This window comes from Pipistrellus hanaki (genome assembly GCF_964339955.1).
Source record: "Pipistrellus hanaki genome assembly, chromosome: 15".
Lineage (NCBI taxonomy): Eukaryota > Metazoa > Chordata > Mammalia > Chiroptera > Vespertilionidae > Pipistrellus > Pipistrellus hanaki.
In genome coordinates, this window is record NC_140517.1 from 14,763,009 (window position 1) to 14,776,560 (window position 13,552).

The 13,552-nt window shown below is 42.2% G+C and overlaps 1 long non-coding RNA gene across 1 annotated transcript in view; it reads left to right on the plus strand.

Moving 5' to 3' along the window:
- Positions 1-13,552, plus strand: part of LOC311633124 — a 14,425-nt gene continuing 873 nt past the window's right edge. Inside the window, exons 1-2 of the long non-coding RNA XR_014796901.1 lie at positions 1-1,123; positions 3,274-3,349. This is a non-coding gene — a long non-coding RNA (uncharacterized lncRNA). The remainder of the gene's footprint in view (positions 1,124-3,273; positions 3,350-13,552) is intronic.

Here is a 13,552-nt window from a genome sequence, read left to right on the forward strand (position 1 = left end):
GACACCGACTTGTTGCTGCTCCATTTACAGTATTGATTCTTCTTTGAGCCTGGATGAGGATCCAACTGCAATCTTGGAGGACGCTTTAACCAACTGAGCTAACAAAATTCTCCATACAACTTCAGCTGCTTGGCAGATAAAGGAGAAGATAACAGCAGAGACAGCGCCCCAGGTTAAAACAAAGGATGCATAAAAAGGCTGGAGACCAGGGCTCTGAACTGCAAATTCACTTTTCCCTCTAGGCCACAGTACCGCCTGCTGGGAAACTACCTACTGGAGCTGCGACAAAGCAGCCCACTCGGGGCTCAGCGGCCGCTACCGACCCCCAACGCGGGGGAAGAGGCCAGAGACCCACAGCTACGCAGGCGTGTGGGGCGCATGCGTCCGGCGCGTGGGGCGCATGCGTCGTCGCCGGGCTGCGAGGCGCCGCTTCCGGTGCAGACGCTGACCCTGAGGGGGTGGCGAGGGCCAGCCAGTTCCTTTTACCGGGCGCGGGCTTTCCTCAGGGATGGGTTTGGGTTTTACTCCCTCCTCCGGCCTCTCCCCTGGACCCGCGCCCGGTGGAGTGATTCCCTTCCTCCTTCGTGTCCTACTGCTCTGGCCGCAGCCGGCTGGAGGCGTCCAGGAAGTGGACCGATCACCCCCAGGTACCGTTCACCGCTTTCACCGGGCCCAGCAAGGCCCAAGCGGAAGTTCCGTCTCAGTGGCGGTTGCCAGTTTCCAAAAGTTTGGTCTCTGGAACCAAAGTTTTCCCCAAAGAATCGCGGACTTCGCGCTCCCGCAGTCATTCACTTGTTCAACATTTCACTGTTGGGTGACGATGATTGTAGAGGGTGCCTGGGAAGGCACATGAGCATTTCTATAGACGAGAATACAACAGACCAAAACATTCTTGCCCCATGAAACTTACATTTTCATGGTTTAAATTTTTGTTCCCCTCTCTCAGCCAGCCGCATCCACTGCCATGCCCCACCCACCAGCACATGACTGCGCACAGGGGCGATGTTCTGACTACGCCGAAGGTTGAAGGACTGAGTCAGTTGGAGAAGACCTGAATTCCCAGGACATCTGTATTGACCAGTTTCATACGGTATCATGGCACCGGCGAACATGGATGCTCCCTGTAGGGCAAACTTGTTGCACAGCGCCTTCCATTGAGGGATGTTACGTAGGAGGCGAGGCCAGTTCTGCAAAGAAAACAATCAGAAGTAGCAAGTGTGTCTTCATTTTTGTCCTCATTTTTGTTCACGTTCCAAGCAGGGGGGAAACTTCTTGCTCCTTGAAACGTTTACTCATTGATAAAAGGAAACTCAAAGGATATTATAAAATCCAGAGTACATTATGCCCCGTTAAAAAAATAATAATAATAATAAAGCCACTTGGAGTTTTTGCTTTGGCAGCACACCTTTGAAACAATATAGAGACGTTAGCAGTTTGAATTCAACAGCACGTTAAAAGGATTATACATCACGACTAAGTGGGATTTAGTCCTGGAATGCAGGAATAAATAGGAAAAATTGTATGAAAAAAAAAATCAATATGATATACCACAATAGCAGAATGAATGACAAAAATATGACCATCTGTAGGAAAGAAAAAAAAAAACTTTAAAAAAATCTGTATGAGATAATGGATATTAACTGAACTTAATGTGGAATCACTTCACAATATACATATGTAAGTCAAGATAGTATGCTGTGCAACAAGCATGACAAACTCAAAGGCTAACACGGGCCAAATAAACGAGGCATGTGCCCAGGGGCTGCAAGTTTGACATGCTCGCTGTACACTTGAAACTTACACAGTTTTGTATGTCCATTATATAATAGCTCAAAACTGGAAAAAATTTAAACCATGAAAATGTAAGTTTTATGGGGCAAGGATTTCTTGGTCTGCTTTATTCTCTTCTATAACTAAGAGAATGCACCCAGGCGCCCTCTACAATTATTGTCACCCAACAATTTTGAATAAGTGAATGGCTGCTGGTTCCATGACACCAGTGAATGGTGCCTCTTTACCATCTTTGGCCACAACCTATTCCCTTGGATGCACTGTAGACCACAGTCCTATTTCTTACTTCCTGGGGCTGCTGTGAAGCAAGAAGCATCCACCAGCAAAGACCTTGTGCTCTGAAGGCAGGGAGATAAGGGCCCATTTCTGTGCTACCATTTACCTGCTGTGGACCTCTATTTCTCTGAACCTCAGTTTCCCAGTCTCTAAAAGAGGGTTACCACTTACCTCATAAGGTTGTGTGTTTGTTAAGTCACACCCAATACATTTAATATTTTTTTTCAGAAATACTTGGCACACTATTCATTTTCAAAGTTTCCAATTGTCCCCACAATGGTGCTTTCTCCAGCCTTTACCTTTTTTAAATCTAGTCTCAGTCAGAGTTTATCCATTTCATTTAGCTCATATCTCTTTAGTCTTCTTTAATTTAAAGCAGTATGCCTGATTAAAAATATATATATATATATATTTTTTTTTGCCTTTCATGATAGTGACAATTTTGAAGAGTTCAGGATTGTTTGGTAAAATGTCCCAAGTTCGGCTGCCTCATGATTAGATTCCAGTTAAACATTTTCAGCAATAATCTTGTTTTCTTCCCCATACATTCCACCAGGAGGCAGACAAAACCAGTTTATCCCATGATTGGTGATACAAATTCAGTCACTTGGTTAAGGTGCCCTTGATGTCACAGAGCTCTGATGGGGGATTAAATGAAGGAATGTACCCAAGGTGTCTGGTCCATAAACCTTACTTCTTGCCTATTTCCCTTCAACCTTCGCTTTCGGGCAAATACACAACATTCCTGACTACACTTTCCCACCACAAGTGCCTCTTGGTGGGACTGCTGGTTATCCCTAACCTGAGACTACTTTAAAAAAAAAAAAAAAAAAAAAAAAAAAAAGTCTTATTGTGAAATTTTCCATAAAAGTAAGGAGGGTATTATAATGAATTTCAATGTATTCATTACTCAGTTCCAAAAATTATCACCATTTCACCAATTCCCCCACACACACACTTTTAATTTTTCTGGTGCATTTTAAAGCAAATCCAAGATAGCATATGAATTCATACATAAATACTTTGATATGGTTCATCATTAACAAATAGGGACTTTTCTCCTTTCCTTCCTTTCCATCATCATAACACCTGACAAAATTGAGGATAATGTCTTAATGTTATCTAAAAACTGAATCCTATTCAAAGCTTTGAAATTGCTTTGGAGTTTTATCTTTTTACGCTTTTTTTGTTTTTCCTAATGCACAGGTGCATGAATTCTACAGCTGCTATTTGGGAAAAGAGCTCACTTAGGAGTTCTCATTCTGCTGGTCCAGTTTGGCAGGTAAGTGCTAATGGCCAAGGCACATTTTTGGAGGTAGTAGGTACTGGTTCAGTGTGTCCAGAAATTGCTGTAGTGCTTCTCAAACTGCACACAAATCGCCGGGGGGGGGGGGGGGGAAGGGGGCGTCCTATGAAACTGTACATTCTGATTTCTCAGCTCTGTAATGGGGTCTGAAGCTCCGCATTTCCCATCAAGCTTCTAGGTAAGGCTGATGCTGCTGGTCCACAGAAAATGCTTTGAATAGCATAGTGTCCATGGAAGGTGAAATCCTGATGTTTTGGATGTAGATGATAAGAAGGAAACAAGTTAAGTAAAGGCTGAATGCCGAGAACCAATGCCAGCATGTAATAATTACAAGAGTTTTACCAAAAGGTTGGTGAAGCTTGGGAAGCTCAACAGGGTTGAGTCACATGGAGTTTACCAGTTGGAAAGGCTACAAAGCACCTGAATAGGATTATTGTTAACTGCCAGGCAGCTCAGGGCATTTTATTGCCTCCTGTTGGCCAAACACCTGAACAGCTGTAGGCTATTCCGGAAACTGACAATCTCTGTAAACCTTTTGTTACCAGTCCCTTTCCACCTTGCCTTGGGACAAATTGTATTTAATAAAAGCACAAGGTCGGAGACAAGGAGTCTTTAGCTCCTTCAGCTAGAAGCTCCTCTGACCCCCAATGCCTTTCAGAAATATCTTTCGTCCTTGGACTCCTTCTTAATCTTCACCCGCAGCCCCCTTCTCCAGAATGCTGAACCCTTTGTAAGGCTGGGGGGAAAAGAACCCTGGCACCTGAAGTCCCTTCCAGCACTTACATTTGTTGAGTCTTTGATTCTAATCTCTAGCCGTTTCCAAGCCCAGTCATTCTATTCCACATCTGGGAAGAAGAAAAGCAAACTGGAATTAACAAGTTGAACACCCCCAAAAAGTTGCTATGTGTTTGTTGCAATTTCTCCTATATAATCAACAATCCTAGTGTCTTGTTTGATGCATGTGAGCATTCCCCAGACTGTCACACAGACTTTCTTCTTACCCTTTTCTAAAATACTTGTTTCTAAAGACAGGCAGATATGTAGTTAAAAAGCAGAGACAGACCAGTCTCTGCAAGTGTGGCCTAAGAATTTGTAGCCTTAAAAAACACCCAGGTGATGGAGACTAGACTAGGTGAGGGAGTGATTATTTGTGGTCATGAGAAATGGGTGGAAAGGTTGGAAAGTTTCAAATAATTTGCTCGTGGATTTATCATGTTGGTGTGGGATTTGCATCACATATGTATAGAGCATCTTCTATGGGGACAAAAAGACAAATATCCTAACAGTAGGGGAGACAGAAAACAAACATGCACACAAATAACTAAGACAATTTCAGGCACTGAAAGATGTTACAAAGAATTGTAAAAGAATTAAAACAGCTCTAGCTGGTGTTTCTCAGTGGTTAGAACATCGGCCAGTGTACCAGAAGGTTGTGGGTTCAATCCCTGGCCCCGTTTGGGGCTCTTGTGGAAGGAAATAATCGATGTCTTTTTTATGTCAATGTTTCTTGCTTTCCCTACCCCCCTCCCTCCCTTCCACACTGTCTCTGAAAAGCAATGGCTGGGGTGGGGGGTGGGGGCGGGGGGTAGGAGGAGAGCGGGGATGGGATCATCTGGTGAGGATTAAAAAAAAAAAGAATTAAAACAGACCCTTCTTTTCCACATTGTAATCTTTACCATCTTTCCTTTTCCTCTCTCTTCTTTCCTCTTTCTCCCCTTTCTATTTCTTCTTCCCCTGAACCTTAATCAGCATTCTGTGACAACAGGGCTAAGAAAAATTGCTCTCAAAATTAGCATGGAACCTATGAGTGAACTGAGGTGGAGGCAATTGGGACCCAACATTCTCAGCTTTCTGTGCCCAGGTAATGCTTGTGCCCTACAGGTGGAAATTGGGTTTTGGAAGGAAGTCCCAATCCAGTCCCCTGCCTGAGAAAGAGCTGATGTGCTGTCCATCTGCCTTCCCCCCCCCCCCCCCCCCCAATCCCCAAGTAAAACCATAATCCTAAACTAGGAGCTGAGCAGGGAGGGAGCCCTATCTTCTTGGCGCCTGCCTGGAGGAAAGCTTCTGTCACATAGTTAGGAAGCGATGGGGTCAGGTGATGGCTCAACTCCCACAAACTCTTAAGATTCTTATCAAGATTTACTGCCCAGCTGGTGTGGCTCAGTGGTTGAGTGTCAATCCATGAACCAGGAGGTCAGGGCACATGCCCTGTTTGCTGGCTTGATCCCCAGTAGGGGGCATGCAGGAGGCAGCTGGTCAGTTATTCTCATCTTTGATGTTTCTATCTCCCCTTTCCTTCCTCTCTCTGAAATAAATAAAAATGTATTTTTTAAAATTTACTATATTTTCTTGAATAAATGTTTCTCTGTTTGCTGTATTCTCTTAGGACTCCAGAGACTTTAATTGGTTGCTTTTCATAATTTTCTCTAGTTAAATGTTTCTTTCAGCAGGGAGTGTCAGACTACACTGTTATTGTAAGAGTGTGGTCACCTTAGAGGTTTTCATTCCCCCATAATTTTAGTATGGAAAATTTTAAACAGCAAAACTGAAAGGTTTTCACAATGGATTTCCCATATTCTCCTTACCGGTATTCTACCATTAACATTTTAGTATAGTTATTTTATTATATGTCTATTCATCTATCATTCACTCTGATGTATTTTTGGATGTATTGCAAAGTAAGTTATAGACATCAGTAGCTCCTAAATTTCTAGTATATGTGTAATTAATTGGAATTCAGTTTTGTTTTCAATTGCAATTAGCAGTCAATATATTAGTTTCAGGTGTATAGTATAGTGGTTCGACATTTCTATAACTTATGAAGTAGAATTCAGTATTTGTTTGCATTTTTGAGGTAATATTTACATACAATGAAATATATAAATCTTAAGTACAGCCACTGAGTTCTGACAAATTCATGCACCTAGACAAATCAAACTCCTCTCAGATATGAAACATTTCCATCACCTCACAAAGTTCCCTCGTTTCTCTTCCCCAGTCTGTCACCTCCACTTCCCCCAGAGGCAACTACTGCTATAATTTTTCCTCACCAGATCAGTCTTTCCTGTTCTGGAACTGTATATAAAAGAAACCATACAGTATAAAGTCTTTCCTGTTGAACTTTTAACTTTAATACTTTGGAGAGGCATCCGTGTTGGAGGAATCAGTCCATTCCTTTTATTGCTAAATGGTATGACATGGTATGAATTTACCAATTTGTTTATCCAGTCTCCAATTGACAGTCACCTGCACTATTTACTGGAGGACTCTGGGCAGAGAATTGGCATCTAATTTACCCTTTAGATAGGTTACTGTGGTTGGTTGGTTAGTTAGTGGAAAATGAACTATAAGGGCAGGGCAAGGAGAGACAAGAGAGCAATTAGGAGGCTTTGTCAGGAGGTCCAGTGATAGCTGAGGTTGGTTTGGGTGCACGTGGTAGCATTGGAGATGGTGAGAAGTAGTTTGATTCAGGGTATGTTTTGGAAGTCAAACTGATAGGAATTGCTGATGAATAGGATGTGGAAAGTGAAAGAAAAGGAAGAATCAAAGATGACTCTATTCCCCCAAGCCATTCCTTTAACCATACTTTGCCAACATGATATGATGGAGGAGAGGCAAGCCGGAAACTCTCTGCTTGGAAATTTGGCTAAGAATCAATTGGAAGGCAATCAGTAAGCAAATATTTACTAAAGGCTTATAGCTGGCACTTAATTAGTTCAAATGCTATACCCTATGAACACACCCGGCTCTTCAGAAATACAGCATAATTTGCAGTTTCTCTTGCCATGATAATATCACTGTTAGAAATATAAGTCAACTTAATTTTTTAATCCCTACTTTATTTCCCCTTCCCACCTGCCACCCCACTCAACCCAGCACTCCTGAGCTGTTGGCTCTAAGATTCAACTTCCCTTCTTTCTCTCAAACAGGAATCTTTTAAATGTCAGTTATTTCAGTCTTTAAACATGTCACTGTGTTTCTCATAATAGAAGATTCTGTGATTTGCCTTTTGTCTAAGTGTTACATAATGAATGAGACCTTTACAAATAATAGAGTACATTAAACAAGTATTTATTGAGTGCCTACTATATGCTATAAATCATGCTAGGCATTGGTTATACCAGAGTGAATAAGACAGTGTCTGCCCTCAAAGAGCTCAAAGAATATGTATATTGGAGGGATTTATTATTGCGTGATCGTTTTTATGATAGTAGAAAGCCTGTACAATGACACTCAAGAGAGGCTTAAGGATAAAACCAGAAAAAAAACTCTCAGGGGAGGTGTTTTCGTTGAGAACTGAGGGGTCAGAAAAAAACAAGCCTGAGAAATTGGAGTGGGACAGAATAGGGTATTCCAGGTGGGAGAAATAGCACAATCTAAGTTCCAGATGTGTACATGGTTGGACTCAGGTGAAATGAAAATTGGCAAATGACCACTGAGTGAATGAGCAATATGAAATTTAATTTTTTTTTGTTAGTTAGAGCTGTTTGAAAAGGAGGGTGGGATCCAGAGTAGAGTGGGTTGAAGAGGAAGTAGAAGGCAAGGAAACAAACCAAGTAAAGAGACAGCTCTTCAGAGCAGTTGGGCTGTGAAGGTGAAGAGGAAAGGCTGGTAGTTGGATAAGGATATGGGGGTGACAGAGGTTTTTTGTTTTTTTTTTCCCCCCCAAGAAGAAAGAGAATTGAATCGTTAAAATGTGAGAATCCTTTGGTGAGAAGTTGAGTTCAGAGGAGAGGGAGTGAATAATGAAAATGTGTAGTTCTTGAAAAGGTGAGAGGGGATGTAATCCAAAGCTCTGATGGAGAGACTGGCCTTAAACAGGAGATACAACATCAATATTGTAGCACAACATAGGAGGGAAGACAGAATGGCAAGGGAGGTTTATATGCTTTCATTGAAGAGTCGAGCAGTCTATGTCTGATGGCTTTTTTTTTTCTCTGGGAAGGAAGGGAAGGTATATGGTCAGAAGATGGTTGGGGAAGGTTATTATAGAGAGGGGAAGGGGTTGCAGATGGCTGTTGAAGTGATCATAAACTGATGTAGGTGATCATAAATGTTTTGTAAAGTAATCTGCCTTTGTGTGATTTTCTCCATTCGGTGTTTGCCTGCTTGGGCTTGGGAGAAAGCTAAGAGAGACCAATGTTGGCGTGTTTGGGGTGGGACAGAATAGGGTATTGGAGTGGGACAGAATAGGGTATTCTATATTGTAGCACAACATAGGAGGGAAGACAGAATGGCAAGGGAGGTTTATATGCTTTCATTGAAGAGTTGAGCAGTCTATGTCTGATGGCTTTTTTTTTCTCTGGGAATGAAGGGAAAGTATATGGTCAGAAGATGGTATATGATAGCTGGAAACAATTCAGCATTTTTCACACCGGTCTTTTTCAAAGCATTTTTCTAACAGATGTTACTACATATATTGATTTTTAAAAAAAGTCCTTAGTCCAAGGAGTTTGGGGGCACTGCTTTATACTCTATTCTTAATATGCACATGAACATTTTTGAAGTTCTGAAAGTCTTAACCCAGTTAAATTTAGAATAGCCAACTTTTTCAAGCTTAGTTGCATCCAGAATGTTGTGTGTGTGTGTGGCATATGTTAAGGTATCATAGTTTGGTTTATGATGGGTTAGATAATCAAGAGTTTCCTCCATTCACCTTATCTTTATAGGAATCTTTATTCCTTTCATTCAGCACATTTACATGATCTGTAGTTAGCCATTTAATCTAAACTAATTTAGGATTCACTCAATGAATCCCAAATGTTCTCCTGAAATGTGCATCATTCTTTAAAAAAAAAATAAAAAAAATATATATGTATATTAATTGATTTCAGAAAGGAAAAGGGAGGGAGAGAGACAGAAATATCAATGATGAGAGAGAATAATTGGCTGCCTCCTAATACCCCGTTCTGGGGAGCCAGCCCGCAACCTGGGCATGTGCTCTGAACAGCTGTCGAACCATGACCTCCTGCTTCAACACTTAACCACTGAGCCATGTCGATCAGCCTGCTCTGTGTTTCATAATGTCTACTCAACCACTCTATTTGAGATGACTTGAGTGGGAACCAAAAGAGCCCTGGGAGTGGCATCTCCCCAGTCGGGACACTTGTCTGGTAGTGTGCTATTTGAGTGAGACTGAATATGATTGAATGAGGATGGGAGAGAAATCTATTTGAATCATCAGCTTTTCATCTGTCTTGTATTATTCTCTGATTAAAGTTGGGTTTATCAACAATTGCACTGTTGACATTGTGGACCAGAGCATTCTTGGTGGGGGAGGGAGTTTCTCTACGAATTGAGGGAGGTTTAGCAACATTCCTGGCTCCTCCTCACTAGATGCCAGGAACACTGCTACCCCAGCCCCAAGTTGTGACAACCAAAAATGTCTCCAGACATTGCCAAATGTCCTTTGGGGCGGGGGTGGGTGTGAGGAAGGGATTGCCTCCCGTTAGTTTTGTTTCCTCTTCAACCGACTCAACTCTGGATCCAATGTAGAGAAACTAGAAGATCAGGAAGTTGTTATCGATCTCCTAATCACTATCAGTATGATCAGCAATGCCATAAAGGGTGATCTACTGTTCAGCATCACCTTAATGAGGATGTTCCAGAAATGATGCAAGACAGTCCTTGAGAGGCAAGACCAGGTGTTAGCATGATATTCACAGTGAGCGCCTGCGTGTGTGCCAGACACTTGCTAAGTGTGCTCTGTGCTGCCACTATTGTACCCACCCTACAGCTGAAGGATCTGAGACATGGAGATGTGAAGGGACTTGCCTGAGCTCCCCCAGCTGATAACAAGAGTCACCTGGGCAGTGTAGTTCCAGAGCCCATCTGCTCATGAGCTCATACCCCGTCTGTCATACTGTCCTTCCTGTAACATCTGAACTTCTTCTGTACAAATTCAGCATAGTACCGAGCACATGGCAGGTTCTCACTAGATCCCTATTGTTTCTGTCCATATTGACATTGGCATTTAATGGGGCACTTTGCTCCAGATGTCTGCTGCACAAGAGTCCATGCTCAAATGTCACTTTCTCAGTAATAACGTTCTTTATCGCCCTCTTTATAACATTACTCTCCTTCACCCCTAGCTCCTTATCTTAATCTGTTATTCCTTGTAACACATATAATCATATGCTTATTGCTTGTTCTGCCACTCTTCAACTGAAATATAAGCTGCATGAAAGGAGGGGCTTTGCCTGTGGTTTGCTACTGTATACATAGCACCTAGCACATAATGAAGACACCCTTTAACGGAAATGCTATATTCAAATCTCCTTACTCTGGTTATTTATCAGTACTTTCCGCTCAGTACTGCATTTAAAAAGTAACCTTTCTCTTAATGACCGGGAACATTTGTGCAGAAGAGGGACAAAACCCTCAACAGGTTATTGGGAATCCTAAGCTAATGTGTATCAGAGATATATTGTTATTTGGCTTTTGTCACTCACATATATTCATTTTAAATTTTGCTTTGCTGGTCTGTGAAAGTAATTCAATAGAACTCATGATAATATACTTAGTCCGTAAAATTAATTTATATTTAGTTTAAATGACATAGTAAATTTTAATTTTTTAAAATCCACACCTGAGGATATGTTTATTGACTTTTAGAAAGAGGGAGGGAGAGAGGAAGAGAGAAACACTGATGTGAGAAACATTGCCTCCCATATGTGCCCGACTGGGGATCAAGCCAACAACCTAGGTATTGACCAGAAATCAAGTCTAAAACCTTTTGGTATATAGGACAATGCTCCAACTAATGGAGCCACTCAGCCAGGACTATAAACTACTTTTTGAGAAACATGTTATACACAATATAATGGAAGATTTTTGCACGAAAATAATCAGTAGTTGATTCCACCTTCCCATCTCTTTCCATAACTACTATACATAAGTTAAAAAGAATAGTTTTAATTAACATTTACTAAACTCTTAGCAATTGTTCTCATTATATGGATAATGAAGCCATCTAGTAACACATTTAAATGACAGTAAGTCGAAGCTCCTTTATTTCAAAATGATCTCTTTCTCACCATCCAAAAAACTATCTAAAATCTTTTGACTTCTTTCCTAAAATGGAGGGCTTAGGGTCGGTGCCCAATATCGTTTTCATAAAAACATCAATTGCTGACCTGAAATGAGACGGTTCAATCTATTTTGTTTGATCTAGGCACGAGAAAGCTCATTCCCCAAACTTGCATACTAGCCTGAGAAATTTATATAAAATCCCCCCTCATCTGTGTTTAAACAGCCTCAGATCCCCTGCAGCTCATAGGCTGAGGAGGCAAACAGATGCCCCCAAATTAGGAAGTATGTTTAGCAGAACACCATCTTCTGGGCTCGTCACAGGTTCTCAGCTCCCAGACTCCCCATATCCACAGTTGGTGTGCTGCCACCTTCCTCACTAAATTCCAGTGCCAGCCATCTGAGCACATGGACAGGAGACAAAGTGCTCACTAAATCTTGCTCAACACTGGGTCCAATTTTTAAAAAAATATATTTTATTGATTTTTTTTTACAGAGAGGAAGAGAGAGGGATAGAGAGCTAGAAACATCGATGAGAGAGAATCATCGATCAGCTGCCTCTTGCACACCCCCTACTGGGGATGTGCCGGCAACCAAGGTACATGCCCTTGACCGGAATCGAACCTGGGACCTTTCAGTCCGCAGGCTGACGCTCTATCCACTGAGCCAAACCGGTTTCGGCTGGGTCCGATTTTTAAAGAGGTTATATAGCATGGCTTTATGCTATAGCTACCCTGTCTTATGTTCTTGAGATGTGCCTAGAGTGGCTTGGATTTGGATGTTAGAATAAATTTACTCCTTTAAAGCCCCATATAAATGAACTTCAAAGACCCACCTGGTAGAGGTAGCTATTTAAGCACATAGAAACATAAGATGAAATGATGCTACCTTTCAGGTTTGGACAAAATGAAATATTTTAAAAGTTAGGACTCAGAGGTCCATGGAGTTCCAGATAGATTTAGACCTTCCAATGCCTTCCAACCTGAGGACAGCAGCAGTATCAGGAGTAAATGGTATAGACACTTGGCATGTCATGGAAAGTCACCTGTCTTGGAGCAATAAGGCCAACAGTGCTGGTGCCCATTGCCAGGCTGGCCGTGGGAGAGACACCTGGTCACTTGATTTATATATATATCCCCTCCCCTGTCCTGGGAGATTACAATTTAATCTGTTAAATGCATTTTTAACAGATGATTCTGATACACAGCTAGATCTGAGGAATGTCGCAAAGACTGAAAGAAACAACTTTTCCTGTTAGGAGAGGTGACCAGGAAGGGCCCAGTATCACCAGTCATACTGGGACTGAGGTCCTCTGGCTGAGGGATCAAATTAAAGAAATTCATTGCCCAGACTCTAGAGTGATGCATATGGTATCATTACAACTCATGCCTCACACAAGAAAGAAAGGGCGTGGTTGCTGGTTGTCTACTTTCTACAAGTTCTTTTTTTTTTTTTTTTTTTTAAATATATTTTATTGATTTTGTACAGAGAGGAAGGGAGAGAGATAGAGAGCTAGAAACATCGATGAGAGAGAGTCATCGATCAGCTGCCTCTTGCACACCCCCCACCGGGGATATGCCCGCAACCAAGGTACATGCCCTTGACCGGAATCGAACCCGGGACCCCTCAGTCCCCAAGCCGACGCTCTATCCATTGAGCCAAACCGGTCCCGGCAACTTTCTACAAGTTCTTAAGAGGGCAATGTATCAATTAGTATCGATCAGTTTAGACTTTATAATCTGACACTGGACATCTTGGTAACTTTTCTATGTGTGGGTGATCCTATATAATAAAAGGCTAATATGCAAATCGACTGAACAGTGGAACGACCAGTCGCTATGATGCACACTGACCACCAGGGGGCAGATACTCAATGCAAGAGCTGCCCCTTGGTGGTCAGTGTGCTCCCATAGGGGGAGCAGTGCTCAGCCAAGGCTGGGGAGCCCAGTGGCAGTGGCGGGATCCTCTCCTACCTCTGCAGCAATGCTAAGGACCCCTTGGGGAATGTCCAACTGCCAGCTTAGCAGGAAGGTGGACATCATCCAAGGGGTCCTGGACTGCGAGAGGGCACAGGCCAGGCTGAGGGACCCCCTCCCCTCGTTAGATAATAACAAGAGAAAAAATATCTATGGAGATGATTATGCTCTTAGG